The sequence below is a fragment of the Mus pahari genome, chromosome 8 (assembly GCF_900095145.1).
Source record: "Mus pahari chromosome 8, PAHARI_EIJ_v1.1, whole genome shotgun sequence".
NCBI classification, from domain to species: domain Eukaryota; kingdom Metazoa; phylum Chordata; class Mammalia; order Rodentia; family Muridae; genus Mus; species Mus pahari.
This window is the reverse complement of record NC_034597.1, coordinates 108,104,414-108,124,930: the sequence shown is the minus strand read 5'-3', so window position 1 is coordinate 108,124,930 and position 20,517 is coordinate 108,104,414. Positions and strand designations below refer to the sequence as shown.

Here is a 20,517-nt window from a genome sequence, read left to right as displayed (position 1 = left end):
ACTCAGCACTGTCTGTAAGATAAACGTTTAACACTTCCTTCTTGTCTCACAACTCAAATACATATGAATTTACACACTCTACATGTTAACTGTAGACGAGACTCAGACACTTTTATAAAAAGTAAATGCTATTTAATAGTACATGTGTGTTTCTGTCATAGGGCCAAGTATTGGTCAAGGCCACAAACAAGACAAAGGGCAGGGCCCTCAGGGATCAAATCCTCTCCGAGTGAGCAATACAGGCATCCAATAAGGAATTCGAAACCAAATACTGTGGTTTTAAATTACCCACATGTGTGTTCCAGAGCATGGAGAAATATGCCAAAGACCCACATAGAATCTGCCCTAGGGTAATAAGAGGCAATGGGGCCAATGTGGTAAGAGGACAGGGTGACAATGGAAAATTTCTTATGGAAGTTTGGGTTAAGCTACAGTGTGTCAATCCCTACACAGACTTCCTCAGCATCTTCTAAACACATTTTTTAAAAACAACTTAAAGAGTTTGAATATGCAGAAAGAGGTAGTATAAGCCTATAATTCCAGCACTTAAAGGAGTGTCTTAGTCAGGGTTTCTATTCCTGACAAAACATCAGGACCAAGAAGCAAGTTGGGGAGGAAAGGGTTTATTCAGCTTACACTTCCACAGTGCTGTTCATCACCAAAGGAAGTCAGGACTGGAACTCAAGCAGGCCAGGAAGGAGCTGATGCAGAGGCCATGGAGGGATGTTTCTTACTGGCTTGCTTCCCCTGGCTTGCTCAGCTTGCTTTCTTATAGAACCCAAGACTACCAGCCCAGGCTGGCACCACCCACAGTGGGCCCTTCCCGCCCCCCCCCCCATCACTCATTGAGAAAATGCCTTGCAGCTGGATCTCATGGAGGCATTTCCTCACCTGAAGCTCCTTTCTCTGTCAAGTTGACACAAAACCAGCCAGTAAAAGGAGTGTGGGGCAGGAGAGTTTCCAAGACTGAAGACAGGCTGTGCTACACACTGAGTTCCAAGCCGGCCCGGAATGCGGTGTAAGACCCTGCCTCTGAAGGAAAAGAAAAGTTTTAATAGGTGCTGTGAAATGAAACCATGAATCCCATGCAAATTCAGAAGGGTGGCATTACTGTAGGTCACTCTGGCATTTAAGCATCTGAAGTACAGACGTTTTAGGCATTGTAAGGAATGACAAGCTTGGCTTTGTGTTTTCTTGTCTAGTGTTACACTCCTTTGCAAGTGCCTGCTTTTCCAATTAAGTCATTGGGCCAGCCCTGATGTTGGCCGTTCAGAAATCACAGTGACCCTCACAAGGAGACAAAGTAGGGTATTCCCAAATGCATGTAAAATACCCTGTTATCAAATGGCCATCCAGATTTGAGGCTCGGGGCTTGAGAAACATTGAAAACTAATTTCTCAAAAAGGTCAGTGGCCTCAGGATGTTCTGAAAGCTTCCAAGGCAAGCTTGTGGAAGGAGCGTCCAAGGTCACACATGGACCTTGAAAGGGAAGCTGAGGGTGATCAGGCTGTTCACGTCCCACAGGACCTCACAACTTAAGTGGTACCCCTGGAATCCATCACTAAGCACACAGTGTTTCGGCCTCCTGTTGCCTCCTCTCTGCTGTAATGCCCAGCGACAGGTCTAAAAGGACCCTGCCATTGCTCCTTGGTAGACATCTGGTTCCTTTCCTGCCTCCTCAGATGCAAACCTGTGTGACATCAATCATTCTGACAGCTGAACAATTTATGTGTCCAAGGACCTCCGCTTGAGGTTTGTGGGAATAACCAAGATTTCTTTTGCTAAAATATCTCCCTGTGGCCATAAGTCCAGAGTCAAACAGTGACTAGACTCAAAGTTATTTTTAATGATGGATTCCTTGAATAAAAATAGAAATCCCTTTCTTCAATAAAAAGAGTCAAAACCAGACTCTTGTTTAAAAGGTTTCTGACTTATGATAGAATAAAAGTGAATCATTAAAAAAGATTCTTTTCCCAAAATATTTCTAATTATTTTAACAGTACAATCAGTTCTCCGAGTTCATAAATTCCACCAAAGGATTGATCCATTCATGCATGATGGATGCATTCTGAATTACCTGTGTCTGAATGCTTATATGGAGTGTATGTCCATGCATGGGGTTATGTGCACATTGAGAAGGTCCACGCGTGTGCATGCACACACATTCATGACACACTTCTACAAGCCAGTGGTTGACTGTGTCTTCCTCTACCGTATTCATTGAAACAGAGGCTCTTGCTTCACCCGGAGTTTGCTGTTTTGGCCAGCCTGGATGCCCAGAGAGCCGCTGGAACCTGCTCGTCTCTAACTGCTTCTGTCACTGGGGTAACAGATGTGTTTGTGGCTTTTATGTGCAGCTAGGGGCCTGAACTCAGATCCTCATGTTTTCACAGCAAGTACTTTAGCCCCTGAGCATCCCCAGCCCAAATGAAAGTCATTTTTAAAACTTAGGTTTGTAGCGAACACATATACACATTGTTTTCCTTTCCTGTAACACTCTCTATGACATTTAATTGGGTGAGGCGTTAAAAGTGAACTCATGATTACATGAGGTACACTACAGCGTGTGTGCCGCTCACATGCAGCTGCTATGTCAGCCTGTGTAAGAGACTTAAGCCCCTGTGAACCTGTTTCCATTCTGAGCCTATGTCCAAAAGTCAAGCTTTAACAGTGAATCGGTTTAATGAGCCTATCACCTGATCCGTGCCCACTTGTCTGAAGGATGCTTAAAATTTCTGTCCCTGATTATTAAACAATTATGCAAAAACTGATATAAGAAGTTTAATCCCTTAACTTAGGTTTTCACTTAATAAAATGAAACGGAGTTGAGTTATTTGCTGTAATTAATTACATTCTATGAAGTCATGACTAAATTAACGACTGAACTGTCACTCCTGGGGGAAATACAGGCTTAGGGTTCTGTGAGCCTCAACACACATTTTTATCAACCCATTGACACACACCTCGCTGGATGCATGCTCTCGTTGGCAGGCATGTTACTGAACAAAAACTGCTGATTTGTTAGCTCGTGCCTTGCTCACAGCCTACAGTATTGGAGTCTGTGTTTCATGGAACCTAACATACTTTAGAGTCCTTCGGAATAGTAGGTGCTACTTTAGCATGCACAGGGAGGGGCAGGAGAGGGGAGCAGCATTTACAGATAGCGAAATCATGTTTAAAGGCATGAAAACGCAAAAGAGAAAACACCACAGCTCTAGACTATAAAGAAGGCCACTCAGAGTCAGAGCTGAAACCAGGAGGCCGGAGCGATTTGGTGTGTGTGGCCTTGTGTGCCAGACCATTTAAAATTTTCAGTGCTCTATACTGTTTGCAAGTTATTAGGAATGCCTTTGGGGGCCATGGAAACACGTAAGGTATGGGAGAATCTGCAAACAGAATCTGTTAGTGAGGATGGATGGATGTTCAACTAGTGTCAGTGGCTCTGTACAACATGGCTGCCACTTACAGCTGAGAGTTTCTGCAGCTTTTTATAGGATTGCTTAGGCTAGTCTATCCCCAACACTACCCCATCCTATAGCGGGTCATCCCACCATGTCTGTGACCTTGATACAATACCATCATCCACCATCAGTTTCCCCAAATCCACTACTGACTTTCCCACCACCAGAACAGAGTAGAAAGAGCCAACACAACCATGTTTGAAGCAATAAGAACTGGTGTTCTCAGCTTCTAGCTACCTACGATGGCTACAATCTTTACTGCCTCCAAGGTCTTAAGCAGGTGATTAACTGGTACCTTAAAAGGCTACCTAATGGCTGCTCCTGAGCTGAATCTAAGACTTCTTGGCTGACTCCTCTCAGGAGGTGTAGGCCCAAGGCACCATGCATCTTTGATGTTGATGTATATTGCTGGGGACAGTCTTGTCCCTGCACGAGAACATCACATCTTGCCCCTGCACTGGGACCCTTGGGAATGGTCCAGGCCTGGTCCACAGTGTCAGAAATCCGTGACTCTCAGAACAGTGGTGTCACTCACTGATCCAGTGGCTAAAGTACGTCAGTCTTCACAATGAGCTGAAGCTCACAGGGACATGGGAGCGCAGTAGCATTCATTGGAGGACCTGGTTCTCTTTATTATAACAATCGTAACTGCTTTTGATCTCCACTCTCTGGCTCCATGAGAATGGACCACCTCAAGTCATAGGAGTATGCGTGCAGGTAATCCTCTAACCTTCACTCACTTCCCAGCTTCCTTGGCTACTGACTGCATTGGATTCTAGAATGTACCCCCAGGTTCATCCTTTTCCGGTTTCCTGCCTTCCTCCTCCTGGGTTGGCTCTTGATATTCCAAATTACTCCCACCCCTCAACCCCCATACCCTACATACTGCAGAGCTATAGGTGCTACCAACCCATGGGAAGGAAGCAGGGCTATAGGTGCCACCACCCATGTGAGGCAGGGCTACCAACCCATGTGAGCACATATAGGTGGGACACACCTACATGAGGCAGGCTGAAGCCAGGTTGTCTACAATTAACACTAGGCCTGGACATCTGAGGTACAGCATGAGTTGACTGACTCCTAAAGAGAAACTAAGGCAATGGGAGACCAAGCTTTTCCACAACAGCAGGGACAGTAGACATCCATTAAGCAACACACTCTGATACCCACACTCACTCAAACGTACCCTCTTCTTAAAGAGGCAGGATAGAAAACCCTCAGATAATTCCATGAACCAAGCACACAGGGAGGATCACAGATCCCTGGAACAGCTAACTGGTTCCATTTTGATGCGCTGCCATCAAGGACAAGCCTCTAAAGGGTTTCTAGAAGATGTCACAGTTCAATGTTTGCCATTTAAGTCTCTGGTTAAAATTAAACTTTAATAAACACCACTCTTGGAGCATTCCCATATCCTTGACTAATAACCTTTGGGAGGTTTAAGTTATTTCCAGGAGAAGATGGAAGGATATATATATGTGTGTGTATGTGTATATATGTATATATATATATATATATATATATATAGAGAGAGAGAGAGAGAGAGAGAGAGAGAGACATGCACACACCCCTACCAACAACAAAAGTGACTGTTACCTTACCTAGACAAAAACCATACACTCTAATTTTATATGTGTATATGCATGTGTATACACGTGTGTGTAGGCCAGAATTCAACATTGGATGTCTTCCTCAATTGCTCTCCACCTTATTCAGACAGGGTCTCTCAGTGAACCTGAAGCTCAACAATCAGGCTAGACTGGCTGATCAATGAGCTCTGCGGATCTGCCTGTCTCTCCCCATTCCCAGGGCCACCATACCTGGCTCTGGTGTGGGGTGGGTGCTGAAGACCCAGACCCAGGTCTGCATGCCAGTAGAAGGATCGCTTTATCAGCTTAGCCATTTCCTCAGCCCAGTAGTTAGGGAAAAGAGACAGCCAAACTCATGCTTCTGATCTCCCTGCAGTCATTAAGATTTTTATCTCAAAAGTCACTGAAAGAAAGGGACCCACCCCTCTGTCTTTTCTATGCTACTGAAAATGGGTCACTCTAGTTAGTCACAGAATAGCTGCTGATTACAAAACAAGTGTTTGTTTCTAAAAGGGCAGCCTTGTTCACCCTGAATTTCTCAAGTGTGAAGAAGAATAAAGATCCCCTCCGGTCTTCAGACCCATCTGGGCTCATCCTCCTCCACTGTCTGAGGGGAGCAGGATGCCTGAGTTTATGCAGGAACAAAAACCTCACATCTGTCACTGTCTCCACCAGGGTTCTTCCTATCAGTTAGGGACAGTGCAACTTTGCCACGCAAAAGGTGAATTGAGCGTGAGAACTCAAAACGGTGCGCTGTCACCCAAAAGAACCATTTGCCCACAATGCCCCGCAGAACACTTCTCAAGCAGGTAAGAAAGATGTGAATTTAAATGCAGACATTAGATTGTACTAGTCAGCAAATGCATTTGCTATTAACAATCCATTCTTCTCTTTCGAAAGCGCTGAGCAAAACCCGCTGAAGAACACGGTAATGTGGTGGCAAATGGAGATGTTCCTTATAAAAATCTAAGCCTTTCAGGAATTAAACCTCAGCAATTCCAAATTAACATTTAAGAACTAATGAATGTAATCAAGAAACCACTTGGGAAAGGGGGCTAGCTGGCTTTTAACTTCAACACTAGCAATAAACCTAATTCCTCTCTTTGGTCTAATTTACTACAACAGAAGTGGATTTTCCCCAGAAGCAAATAAGCCAGGACAAAGAGCTGCCTGTTTCCCTTTCAGAGGTGGAAGGGGACCTTGCAGAGCAGAGCCCAGGAACCTACCCAGGAGCAGGCCGGCTCTGTGCAGGGCTCACACACCTGCATGGACTCCCACCCCAGGAAAGCAGTGAACCGCGTCCACCTTTAACTCAACTCCAGCATGGCTGATCAATTTCTTCCTGGGAACAAACCTCTCATTCCTGGGGCAGCTCTTTTTATCTCTTCTCTTACTGACTTCCAGTTTCCACACCCACTCTTATGCGCTCTTTACACGGAGAAAGCTGATTGTCCGAGAGGCTGCTTCTAAGCATCTACTTCAAACCCAATTTACAGAAGACACAGAGAGTGTTTCCCTCCTTCCCAAATTCGCCCTGCGAACAAGGGTTCACAGGCTCTCAACACAAGGGCTGGAAAAGGACCAGGGACCTCTGGCTGTATAAGGGAAGGCCAGAACCCAGGCTGAAGGCGCAGGTGAGGCTCCTTGGGAAAGGGCATGGCCTCTGTTGTTGTATTACTGGAACAACAATTTTCTGAAATGGTGTGTGTGTGTGTGTGTGTGTGTGTGCGTGCGTGCATGCGTGCGTGCGTGCGTGCATGTGTGGTTTTCAGACAGGGTGAAAAGGACTGAGGTGCATATTTTACATATCAAAGCAGACGTGGCTTCCAGGTTCTCCCAGCATCCCTCAGCCCCAACCTAGCTAACCCTGCCTGCAATCCTGAACCTTCCGGCCCTTCCCTCAGAGGCTCCTCCCTATATAATCCAGACATTTTTCATTTTTGTCTATTGTCGTCATCGTCGTCGTCATCATCGTCGTCGTCCTCCTCCTCCTTCTCCTCCTCCAGCTCCTCCTCCTTCTTCCCCTTCCCCCCATCCATCCCTCCTCCTCCTCCTCCTCCTCCTCCCTTTTCCTTCTTCTTCTTCTTCTCTCTCTGTGCACCCTTCCTCTCTTTCGCTTACCCCACATGACAACTCCCCTGGTCTCAATCCTTGGGGCCAGTGAACTTGCCCTGGAGAGCAGCTTCCCAATAAACCTGCTTTTAATATCATCTAATCTGGTTTGGGCCAGCTCATTTCACTGGTGTTGGAGAAATAGCCTATCAGTGTGTACATCCATTTTCTTGATGGTGAGGGTAACACAAGATTATACCAATTTCCACCTTTACCTATCATGTACATTAAAATGTCCTTTTTCCTATACGGCATTGCCTCAATAAAATTAAAAAAGATGGAACTAAAACTGGACACTGGTGGTACATGCCCACAAATCTGAACACTTAATCTAACGCAGGCGGCTTCTTGCCACAAAATCAAAGCCAGCCTGGGGTTATAGAGTGAGACCCTTGGGGCAGGAAGAGAAGAGAAGAGAAAAGACAAAGCATTTCCTGGCCAGACTGGTTAATAAATGATATATGACCGGTTAATAAATGATATGACTGGTTAATAAATGATATGACAGGCATGTGGGATGCAGTCTGTTTTCACCATTAATTATATTCAGTTATATAGAAAATTATATATGAAGGGATTCTGCTTTAAAACTATGCAGAACTCTCTAGAATTCCCAGGCATATATTTTAATTGAGGTGGTATCCCTGAAATCTTAAAGGAGTTCAAATGGCTCCAGAGCAGTGGGTCCCAACCTAACACTACGACCCCTCACGTTGTGATGACCCCCAACCATAACATTATCCATGTTGCTACTTACTAGCTGTGATTTTTGCTACTGTTGTGAATTGTTATGTAAACATGTGATAGCCAACCACACAAAAGCTACCTTTTACAGGCAAACAACATCCATGAGCACATTATGTATGTGCTGTTGCTTGTGGTTATTTCCAACACCATCTTTATACAGTGTGTTCACTGGTGGAAATCCTTCCACCTCGCAGTTAAGCACACGTGCATGTATACACATGAGAGTGCGCTTTCCGATTAAAACTTGTGAATTAAGAGAAAATCCAAAATAATAAGCTTCCACCATGAGAATATAAATTGTGTATTCTCTCAGTACATTCTCCATTCCTTTTATGAAAGAAAAGGAAATATTTTAAGCACTAACAGATTATAAGCATTTTCAGTCATAACAATGGCTCTAATTTGCATCTTCTGCTTGTACACACGTATTTACTGATGATATATGAACAGCATCCTTCCATCAGCCTCTCCAAACAGCTGATGCTTGGCCCACTCCCAAAGAGTTGGATTCTAGTGGTTTGGGGTGGAGCCCAGGGGTTTGCATTTCTTTCTAACCAGCTCTCAGGTGGCTGGCTTTCTGAACGGGCCAACTATGAACACATCCCCAGAAGAAGAAATCCATGTGGCAGATTTTCCTCACAGCCCACAATGGACAATGCCTCCATTCTATTTGTGGTGGCTACCATCTCCAAATGACTCTAAAGATGTGGAGTTTCATAGTCCCAGCAGATATCAGACTAGCTACTATGAACAAGTTTACTACCAAAACCTACTAACAATATAGAGAGGGGGGCAGATAATATATTTTCTAATGATATTTTATATATATATAACATGTTGTTTTTAGGGGTGCTGGGTATCTCATGAAGGACCTCATGCATACCAGGCAAGCACCCGACCACAGTGCTACACTACACACCTAGGCATAATCATATAATAATGTTTTCAACTACTGTTGAAAGCAAAGGTCCAACTCGTCAGGTAAAAGTCTACAGAGACACTGCTGGGAACTGCAGAGATTCTCATTATATGGGGGAAATGATTGAAAAAGCCTTCAGTCCAGTAGTCCCAAGGTGCTAAGGGCTTAGGGAGAAGCAGAGAAGCAGTGGAGGGGAGGGAACACTGGAGCAAGAAGGTCCAAGAGGAAGCCCCACCCACAAATTCCAATCACCAACCAACAGGAGCAAGAAGACCAAAGCGGAAGCCCCTCCCACAAACTCCAATCACACAAAAGCCAGAAGATCCAAAATGACGACCCGCCCACAAACTCAAATCTCCAGGCACTGGAGCAAGAAAGCCAAAGCAGAAGCCCTGCCCACAAACTCATAGACACCAGCCATGACTGCTCTGTGCTTCTTTCAGGAGTCACTAAGACAGGTTTTCTCAACTCATTTATGACAGAAATCCCGAAAGTGCAGAGCTAGATGATCTCAGCTTTAAAGCACCCCAGACCCCAAGCACCAAGTCCTCCTCCTCCAGGTGCTGAGAGCAAAATGGCCGGGCTCAAGTTAGCATTCGTTCCATGCCAAGGGTTCCTACACAGAAGAGGATGAGCTACTCCCGAAGTCCTGCAGTCCTATAAGTGTCTTCCTCACCTGGTCATAGACTTCTTTGTGTCTAGCATCACCCCAAAATTCAGAATATCAAAGTGGACACAGGGCCTTCAGAGCCCTGATTTGCACTGAATACAACTGCTTGTGTACCATGTTGCTATGTGCAGCTGTTGCCCTCCCCCCACCCCCAGACAAGTGAGGGGAAACAGCCCCACCTTCAAGGCGACCTTCGGTTTTAAGAGGAAAAACAGGTAAAGTCTACCTCTGTCAGGAACCAGGACCACACACGCATGCACACGCACACAGGGAAGCTCCCTAAACTAGAAGTGGCTCCCCAAGAACTGGTAGACAGTGGGTGCAGCTACCCCAAGAAGGCATGAGGAAGGGTCCAAGGGGTAGAATGCCAGGGCCCCAAAGCTGACTGCTGAGAGACCTCAAACTTGGCCATCTCTTTCTGTTCAGAAAGGAAACAAAGTCTCTCAAAGCTGACACACAAATCTGAACAGGAGAGCCAGCCCCCACCCCCACCCCCACCCCACACCCCCAAGAAACAAACACGTGTTCTGACTTCTCCCTCCCCATAGTCACATTCCTCTGGAATCCCACACAGCCTTTGTCTCACCCATCGCATGCAACAAATTACAACTTCTTGTTATTTTGAAGGAAGACTGCCAAGTAATTAGGGCTCACATTTTTAAAACAGAGGACCAAGTAAGTGTGGCTATACACTCAGGCAAGAAGGACACGTGTTATCAGACACACTCCTCTGTTGGGCCTATTTCAGCCACTCCACCCTCACCCTCCCATCCCCCCAAAACAGTCTCCCTAGGGCAGTGCAACAGTATCCAGTGCAACAGTATCCAGTGCAACAGTATCCAGTGCAACAGTATCCAGTAGGGTGGCTGGATGAGAACAAGCAGACACACAGAAGGGATCCTCCCAGTCAGAACCAGCCTGGAAATGGGTGCTGGATGTAGGAGGTTAGCCCAAGGTACTGAGAAGTCTACTGTGTAAGAAGGGGAGAGCATGCATGGGCTTGCTTCAGCCAGAGAGCAGAGATGGTGCTAGTGTGAAGAGAGGCTGTGAACAAAGGCAATGAGATGCCCATGGTACCTGGAAGAAGGCGGTGGTGGACAATATTTACTCACTCTGTGTGTGCACGTGCGTGTGTGTATGCGTATATCTGTAGGCCAAAGGACAACGTCAAGTGCTGTTCCTCAGGAGTGATCGACCTTAAAAACAACAAAAACAAACAAAGGAACCAGGGCAGGAGAGATGGCTCATCGCTCTTCTGGAGGCCCTCACTCAGCTTGTGGCTCAGTTCCCAGCACCCACTCGGTGACTTACAACTGCCCATGAGTCAGTCCAGAGGATCTAACATCCTCATCTGACCTCTAAGGGCACCAGGTACACATGTATTACACAAACATGCCTGCAGGCGAAGCATTCACACACATAAAATACATCAACAAGAAAAACTTAATAGAACTGATTTACTGATTTTTATTACATTACTTTCTGTGTGAGGTGTGTGACGTGCATGTGTGTGCACACGCACACATTCTTGTAGTTGTCTTGTACTTTAGGGGATCCAGTCTTCCTCCCCTCCGTGGGTCTCAAGGATTGAACACAGATCTTGAAGCTTGGCTGCAAGCACCTCTCCCTGCTGTGACATCCATCTCACTGGCTCAGCCTTATTCTTTGAGACTGGATCTCCTCACAGATTAAGCTGGACTGGCTTGCCAGAGCCCCAGGGGTCTGTCTGTCTGCACCTCCCCTGAACTGTATGGCAAGAACAGACCAGCACTCAGGGCTCTCCAGTGTGGGTTCTGGGAACCAAACTCAGATTCTCATGCTGGCACTACAGACACCGACTGAGCTATCTAGGGCCCTGTACGCATTAAACCAAAACTCATTCCCATCCTTAGCTCCTCCCCATTCTGTCTGTTCCCCCTGTGCTGCTGTGGCTTGCTAGCTACTTGTGGAAACTGTAAGACAAAGTAAACGTAAGAGCTCAAATCTCGCCAAATTCTGCAACTCCCCAGTCAAGTGCTCCACTGACATGAAAAGGGACATGTGTGGCAAATTTAGAAGTAATTATTATAGCTATCAACACTCACCACCACCACCAACCTACCACCCCACTCCCCCACACACACTCCTCCACTCCTACCCCTACCCCTCCACCCCCAACAACAAGTCCTAACTAAACCCTGTGTGGGGTGGTTGGGGAGGAACAGCTCAATTAGGCTCAACCCACAGGGGCCTCGCACAGGCAAAGCACAGAATGAATGGCTGCATATTATAGCTTTTCCTTATAGCCAAGAAATTTCCTATAGGGTCCAAAGGCTGTGTAAATAGATCCCGCTTCTGCCTCCTGGGTGCTGAGATTAAAGGTGTGTGCCCTCACATTTGGCTTTAATACATCTTATACATTAGCCCCCAGCCACTCTATTTCTGCACTGATGCCTGTGTATCTCACTGGCTCTGAGGCTGAGCCCACTGAAGGGCAGGGCCCACCCAGATCACAAGTCTCAGAAACACCTTCAGTGTTTACATTCCTTCCTTCCCAGGAACTTCAAACTATTCTTTTCTAGTTCCATGTCTTCTCTCAGACTCCCCCAAAAAATCAATGAGTAGTACTCTGTTGATAAAAGCATTAATGTGTATATAATTCCTCTCTAGGGGAGGGTTAGCACTTCGGGTTACCCTTTGTAGGATTCACTCTCCATTGTCTAGGTCTTCTTGTGAATTGTTTTTAACATTTTTACACAGTGTGTGTGTGTGTGTGTGTGTGTGCACATGTGTCTCTTATGATAGCACCATGATATCTGTGGAAATTAAAAGATGACTTGTGGACTAGCAAGATGGCTCAGCAGTTAAAGATGCTTATCACCAAGCCTGATGCCTGAGTTCAATTCCTGTGGTAGACAACGGACTTCCCACAAGCTGACCTCTGACCTCCACCTAATAGATACTGCTCACACACACAGTAATTAAGAAAGACAGCCTGTGGGAGTGGGAGTGGGTTCTCTCCTCCACCATGTGAGTCCCAGGGACGGAACTCAGGCCGTCTGGCTGCACAGCCAGAATGCTACCCACTGAGCCACATCACCAGTCCTTAATGTACCGTCTCCCACACAGTCTCACACCATCCGTCTCATCAGACATGCACCTCTCTGGTTAAATTCATCCCTAATTATCTGTTTCAACTTTGAAATTTCTCACATCTGTACGATCATCCCAAGTATGCATGACAACTGATTTTTATTTATCTCCTTTAGGCACTTTTGCAAATTATTTTTGCTTCCTAAAACGATGGAAAAGATTTCTTTTTTTTAGGTATGTAAATAGCTTTGAAAATACAAATATTTTTGTCTTTGCATTTCTTATTATGCAAGTCAAACCCTTGGCATTAACAGGGACTGTCAGCTCATTGGAGAATGGTCATGAATCTGGCTGGCTTTCGTGAGATCGCTTTACTGGTTCACTGTCCAGCTGAGCATCTGCTGCTGCTGGACTTTGTCTATCAGTCTTCATCCTATTTAAGTCACTTCCATCTGCTCATCTGCTCAGACATTAAAAGGCATGGCCAAAAACATGAGCTTTTTAAAATTAACTACTGTCTCCCCCCACACACACTTAATTTACTCTATCATTCTGATCTGAAAGTTCCCCTAACTTCGTTCTGTTCCGTTCCTGCACTCATGGATCAGCCTTCTTCATGTGTTTTTAAAACATGCTCCTTATCTGTAGTTTGGAGGAAGGCGCATTCCTTTTGGTTTTGTTTCTCAGACAGAGCCTCACTATATAGTCCAGGTTGGCTTTGAACTCACAATCCTCCTATCTCTGGCTCCTGAATGCTGGCTAACAAGAGTGTACTCAAGCTTCCTAGTATTTTACTAACATTGTGGCTCCTAAATTCATCAGGATATCTTCCATACCTGTGGCATCGATTGAGTTTTGTGGTTATGTTATGCTCATAATATAGAAAATATCTGTTCTCTAAAGATTGCCTATAAAACTATACAGGCTCTTGAGCAAATGAATGTGAGTGAACTCACCCTAGAGAAATGAGAGGATTAGCTGATAAGAATTTATATACATGGCTGTTTTGTGCTGGCATGAAAACCTGGAAATATCTCAAATGTCTATCAACAGAAAATAAATTGAATAAATCATGGCTTCTCTAAACTATGAGTTACTATGTAGCTATTAATGAGAATTAGATTGCTATCTAGGGATCTGGAAAGGTGTCTATAATATGCTGGTAATGAAAAGAATCCACAGAGACATGCACACATTTACATGAACGCGCTGCGCAGTCTGAGACAGAGCATGTCCATTCTGCTATGGGAAGGGAGATTATTGTACTTGAAGGAAGAAATTTTTCCCAAAAGAATAACATGAACACACATCAAATTCTTACAATAATTACCTCAGAATGATGGGACTACAAATAGCTTCTTCTTTCCATAATTAAGAATCTCGAATGAGGAGGCTAGAGAGACAGCTCAGAGATTAAGGGTACTGGCCACTCTTCCGGAGGACCTGGGTTCGATTCCCAGCACCTACCTGACAGCTCACAACTGTCTGTAACTCCTGTTCCAGGGATTCTGACACCCTCACACAGACATACATTTAGTCAAAACACCAATGAACATTAAATAAACACGTTTTTTAAAGAAGGGGGTTACATGAATCATATTTAAAATTCAGTGCAGTAGAAGGTCTGTGTCTCTTTTTAAACAAAAAACAAAAACAAAAACAAACCTGATTTTCAGAGCCTGAGGGTGGTAAGCAGCAAGCAATCATGCCTTCACAGCTGACTTTCGCTCCTCTAGAGTAAACCCCCTTCTTCTCACATCAGTGTGTCCTCTAAGGATCTGCTCTTTCTGGTCAAGAGTACCCAGAGACCTCCACCTATCCCTGTGCTTTTCTCTCTCTATGGTCAAGTCGCTTTCCCTTCTGGTTTAATACCCACACACAGCCACACACAGAAGGGAGATGATTTACACATGGCTACAAAAGAGCACAGCCAATCAGGTCATTTTCCCCAAATGATCACCTTCTACTTGTTACAGGGGCAACTTGAGAGGAGAACTTTCCAGGACTCCCTGAGCCACAGGGGCTGCTCTGCTGGGGAGAAACGGCAGAGCAGCCCCACAATGCAAAGCACTAGCAGACTCTTTGGACATCAGAAGTCAGCATCCCAGATGATCCCGCACGTAGCAGTAATTTTTAGAGTTGAAAGAATGTTAAAATACCTCTTCAAGCTCAAAATGGTGCTTGCTTTGGCAGCACATATACTAAAAGTGGAACGATACGGAGAAGATTAGCATGGCCCCTAAGCAAGGATGACACGCAAATTTGTGAAGCGTTCCATATTAAAACAAAACAAGCTGGGCGGTGGTGGCGCACACCTTTAATCCCAGCACTCGGGAGGCAGAGGCAGGCGAATTTCTGAGTTCGAGGCCAGCCTGGTCTACAAAGTAAGTTCAAAACAAAACAAAACAAAACACCTCAAAATGCCAGGCTGAAGAGATGAGATGCTCAGTGGTTAAGAGTACTTGCTGATCCTTCAGAGGACCTGAGTTCAGTTCCCAGCCACACAAGTTTACAGACTGTAAATAACATTCTGTAAAACCAGTTTCAGAGGATCTGAAGACCATGGTCTCCAGAGGAATCTGTATTCACATGCACCTATCCTACGCCACGCCACACACACACTCCCGGGGCTTTTACATTCCCCTGAGAATTCAAACATCACAGAACTCTCTTCCTGAAGGGACTCCAGCTTGGGGAGGCTCCTTGCCTCCCTCACATCCTGGGGCTCTCTGCTCTCTTCTGCAGAGTTACCATTTGCAAAAGCACATATTCTTGATAGCTTCAATTGGATAGGGAGGGTGTCTGCCAGTGATAACGAAGTGAGTCTGCCTCATTCAGGGACAGTTATCATCCCTGTTGGCCAACATAACAATCTAGCATGCATCCGTAACTGAGGGGCCACCATGACCACTGGCATGCACACTGCACTTTACTCTCATTTGGTTCTGATCTCAAAGATGTTTCATATTTATCCAGTCCCTCTGTTTTGGGGTTTTTGTTTTGTTTTTTGTTTTTTAACAATGAAAGAGGATTTAATGGAGAATGCATGATAGACAGATGGGTATCTTGCTAAATGCTGCCATCCATCATGACTTGGAAAAATCTAACCAGTGAGTTGGACTGTTCTGCCGAAGGCAATACTTAGTGTCACTGTGCACGAAGGCAGTAGGCCCAGCAGAGCAGTGGAGTCTGCTGCAGCAGAGGCCCTCAAACCTCTGGGCCTCCTGGATGTCAACCAACACCACAAAAGTCATCACACCAAAGGAGGCACTTTCTTCTGCCACCAGGGAAACCACAGTAGACTTCTCAGGGAGTGGGGTGGAGGGAGACAAGTAATACTACTGGAAATGTCATTGACTCTTGTGGTTTGATGGCAGTGCACCCTCCGCTGACCTGACACCCATTAGTAACGGGGACATCTGCACCTTCATGGCATGGTCCCCTGACATCTACTAATAGAAATCTTTTCCTGCAGATCCTAGCAGATCTTCAAACATCAGGAGGTAAAAGCCACCTGTGTGTCCACTGCGCCTCAGAACAAGGAAAAGCAACAACATGAGACACTACGGAAGAGAAACTCATGGGTCTGATACAATGTAACTGAGAGAAAGGCACTTGTAGAGAATTAAGTAGTAGATAATTTGTTTCTTTGTTTGTTTTTATGAGGAAAATGAAATTCTCCAGCTTCTTTCTGAGTGTGACGGCCATGCTGCCACCCAGGGCTGTTTGTATGTGGCCCTGCTGTGCACTGCCCTGTTTTACTGTCTGGCTGCCTGGCACACTGGCACACTGGCCACTCTGACACTAGATGCCACCTTTACTCCCTGAGATTCCCTCTATCCATGCCCAGTAATGTGCTAACCACAGCAGGTAGAATGAGGACCACATAGGCACACTCTATCCTGGATTTACTAAAAGATACTGAAAGACAAATGGGCCCGTTGCCTGGTTCACGATATCCATGTTGCCGTGACCAGGGTGGCATGCCCGATGATCTTTCCACAGCTTCCTTCACTGCTGACATTGGTCAGAACCATTTTCAGTGGCCTACAATCCAGAGACTCCTGAGAAAGCACAGTATTATACACAATTGTAGAGACATGCCTGCACCAGCAACATTTTATTTATGCCTTGTTCTGGTTTTCTCCAAGGAATGCAAATTGTGTTGGGGGTAAGTACTCTTAGGGGTGCAGAGGTCCTCATGAAACCCCACCATCTTTTTAAAGAGTTGCTCCAAACATTTTTCCTGAAAGTTACAATGTTGCCTAGAGGGCCCTAAAGTTAGTTATTCTAACAACTTCATGCTCAATGGCAACGCTTTTTAACAGTGCTCAAATCTTGTGTGGTGCCTTTAATTCCAGCGTTCCCAAGGCAGAGGCAAGCTGATCTTTTGTAGTTCTAGGTCAGCCTGGTGTACAGAGTGAATCCCAGGCCCTTGAGGGTTTACACAGTAAGATCCTGTCTGTCTAGTTAGGGTCACTATTGTTGTGATAAATACCATAACCAAAGCAACCTGGGGAAGAAAGGGTTTATTTCCAGTCTCTTCAGGGAACTACAACCAGCCCTTCCCGAAGTGTGGCCCTCTTCACCTTTCCAGTTGATGTTACAGCCTGCCGAAGAACTCCATCCTCTAAAGAGCAAGTCCCCAGGATGTTGCCCCTGCTGGTCGCTGATAGGCCTCCCAAGGTGAAGAACACAAACAGGAATTTTTAATGGACACATTTAGTCAAATGCTACATTTTTAGATACAACTTTTATAGTTCTTACAAAATTAAGAAAAAAAAGCTAGCTATTTGTTTCCAGAGATCTAATACGGTAGCACACATATCCTCTTGGTCTGTACCATGAGACTATCAGAAGCAACTAGACACAGAGGAGAGGACTATGGACAGAGATAGAAAATAGAAAAAGTATCACTTACAAAGAGCTCTGCCCTGTCAGCCACTCGGGATGCCATGCCTTAACTCAAAAGCAATACGTAAAGGTGAGATCTACGTGCCAACTATGGCAGATGCCACCCAGTCTGCATGTGCAAGGCAAATTCAATTTAAGTATTTAAAAGTTTATGTTTTTTAAAGTTTAACCCTTAAATCCATATCCATTTTATCTTTGTAGACAGGGTCTCACTACATAGCTCTGGCTAGCCAAGCAATCCAAACATAGACCAGGCTAGCCTTGTACTTACAGCAGTCTGTCTTGCCTATGCCTCCCAAGTACTTGGTATCACAGGCATTTGCACCACACCTAGCAGCTGAACACTTATTACTTGACTGGTGTGTTCACACAGTAATCATGAGAATTTGGGGGCTTTGTTCAACAGTATCTGTGGTAACTCAGCACTGTTTACAGTTATGTCTGCACAGGCTTTCTCAGGCATTAGCTTAAAGTCAATAAATAATACAGGAAGAGAGGCAGCACTTAGCGTCAACAGCTCACTAATGACTCTACAAGTGGCTTAATGAATACAGAAGGTCTGCTCTATTAAGTCCTTACTCCGGGTATGCATGGGACACTGCTGGCTAGCACATGGACAGTCACACAGAACCTGTTTCAGACTTAAAGGAATTTAGCATCTCCCCAGGAGGTAAGATTCATAAATAGTAACTATATCAAAATACAGACAGGAGCTGGGTGTGGTAGCACACACCTTTAATCCCAGCACTCGGGAGGCAGAGGCAGGAGGATTTCTGAGTTCGAGGCTAGCCTGGTCTACAAAGTGAGTTCCAGGACAGCCAGGGCTATACAGAGAAAACCTGTCTCGAAAAACCAAAACCAAAACCAAAAAAAAAAAAAAAAACCAAAACCAAAAACAAAAACAAAAACAAAAAAACAGAATGACTGGTGTACAGAATGAAAGTGTTGAGTGAAATAGATGCTCAATGGGCTGGGACTGGGTCAGACATCTTCCAAACGATACTGCTCCATGGCATCATTTTCTGTGATTTTAATAGAACAGCATGAGATCTACCATGTTTAGCATGTTTAAACATAGGAACAGTGGTGTTAAGCATATCTGAACTGTTGTGAAGCAACCCTACAGCACTTCATCCTCTCAGTCTGAAATGTGAAGCTTGTTACTCAATAACTCTTCATTTCACAGGCAGTCTCCTCCGCCCCAGAGACCACTGCCGTCCATCTTTTCTCCTACAAAGCTGTCACAGACCCCTCCCCCCCCCAACTCCGACCTGCAGAGACGGGGAGAAACAACACAAACGCCAAGGAAGATTCCAAACAGATTTCTTCTTTATCTCTCCGAGCAACTTTTTCCTCTCCCCCTCACAGCTTTCTCTAACCCTCTCCCGGCTGCCACTAAACCCAACTGGACTCTTCAACTGCTTGCTCCCAACTGAACTGTTTACAGCCTTTTCCCACAGCATTCTCCCCCCTCCCTCCAGGGCGCATCCTGTTGTTCTCAGTCCTCTGAGCTCCTTCACAACAGCATTCTCCCATCCTGCCCGGGGTGCATCCTGTTTTCAGTCCTCTGACCTGATCCCTCCCCCATCTCCTGGATCCCGGCAGAGTACAGCCAGGGTGCTCAGTGATTGTCCAGTAACTCAGCAGGCAGTACAGTACAGGATAGGATCTTCCGTACAGTATAGGATCATCAGCACAGGCTCAGCAGGCTCAGGTTCTTGCAGCCAGGGAACACGGGGCTTACCCGCTCCCCCACATAGAGTTCAGGCTCAGGCTCTTGACAAACAGGGACCATGGGGCTTGGCACATCCGCTCCCCACACAAAGCTACTTCAGGTGTTTCTGACAGGGAGAATCCTACTGTATCTGTCATTCTTTTATGACTGCCTAATATCAATTCCCACAATGTATTCAGAGTTCACCTTTCTTTTTTACAGCTGTGCAATACTCCATTTGTATGTATGTATATGTTACTTTTAGAATATTACATATATGTATATACATACATATATGTAATACATACATACATATGTTACTTTTAGAATATTACATGTATGTATGTATATACATATATGTAATATTCTAAAAGTAACATGCCCCTCATCCACTTACCTGTGGATGGATGTTTGCTTCTATGTTGTGCCCACTGCCAATAGTGCTGTTATGAACACATCTGTGCAAATAGTGCTGTTAGGAACACATGTGTGCAAATGTTTCTTCATGATCAGCTTCTGGTTCTTCTGGAGCATAGCCCACCCCTCCCAAAGTGAGATGATAGCGCCCTAACTTCCTTACCTGCTTTCCCCAAGAACTGCATCAGTCCCCGCAGCAGCAGCAAAGGTTTCATCCCTGCACATCCTTCTCCTCACAGACCTGGTTACGCTCTGGTTTTGCTCTGCTGGGACTATACACAGTGGCCATCCTAATGGGTGTGAGACAATACCTCCTCATGACCACAGCTTGCAGGTCTCAGGCAACCAGTGGCACTCTGGGGCTCACCAAACCCTGGTGAATACAGGGACAGAAGCAAGGATTTACTAACCAGCACGAGGGATGCATTTCAGGAACAGGAAAAGCCAGGGCAGAGTGAACATCACGAACACAGCAGGCACTGGGCACCCGCAAGGTGGCCGTCTACTACAGACTCACAGTGGCAATGGTGAGAGAGTGTAACTCAGAATTCACTCACTTCTGTCAGATGAACACAGCGGACATTTTCCCACACCCTAGTGCCACCCACACTTCCATTCTCAGTTGTCACCCATACATGGGACTGAAAGGTTCTGTCTTGAGTGGCCTGGTATCGAAGTTGGCAATCCTACCCTCAGGATTTTTGGACAGGAACATTATAGGTTCAATACCAGCCTGGCCTACACAGCAAGACTTGCTAGGAAAAAGACCTATCTCTTCATGCTCCAAAATGACAGTCTCGGGGTCCGAGAAGGCAGCAGAAATTGGTCTGCCCATTTTTCAAATAATTTGAGAAATCAACTTTTTAACTTTTTTAAAAATAGAAGTTACATATGTGGGGTGA

The 20,517-nt window shown here is 45.4% G+C and overlaps 1 protein-coding gene, 1 long non-coding RNA gene and 1 other non-coding gene across 7 annotated transcripts in view; 1 reads left to right on the top strand and 2 right to left on the bottom strand.

Moving 5' to 3' along the window:
• Farp1 (FERM, ARH/RhoGEF and pleckstrin domain protein 1) overlaps positions 1–20,517 on the bottom strand; it is a 237,565-nt gene that overhangs the window by 144,612 nt on the left and 72,436 nt on the right. The window lies entirely within an intron of this gene.
• On the bottom strand, positions 908–19,936 carry LOC115064555. Its single transcript, XR_003844391.1, has 3 exons — positions 19,779–19,936; positions 17,160–17,248; positions 908–1,032 (listed from the first exon to the last, which is right to left on the bottom strand). It is a non-coding gene; the product is annotated as an uncharacterized LOC115064555 (long non-coding RNA).
• Positions 14,748–14,854, top strand: LOC115064658. The gene has a single exon (XR_003844474.1). It is a non-coding gene; the product is annotated as a U6 spliceosomal RNA (small nuclear RNA).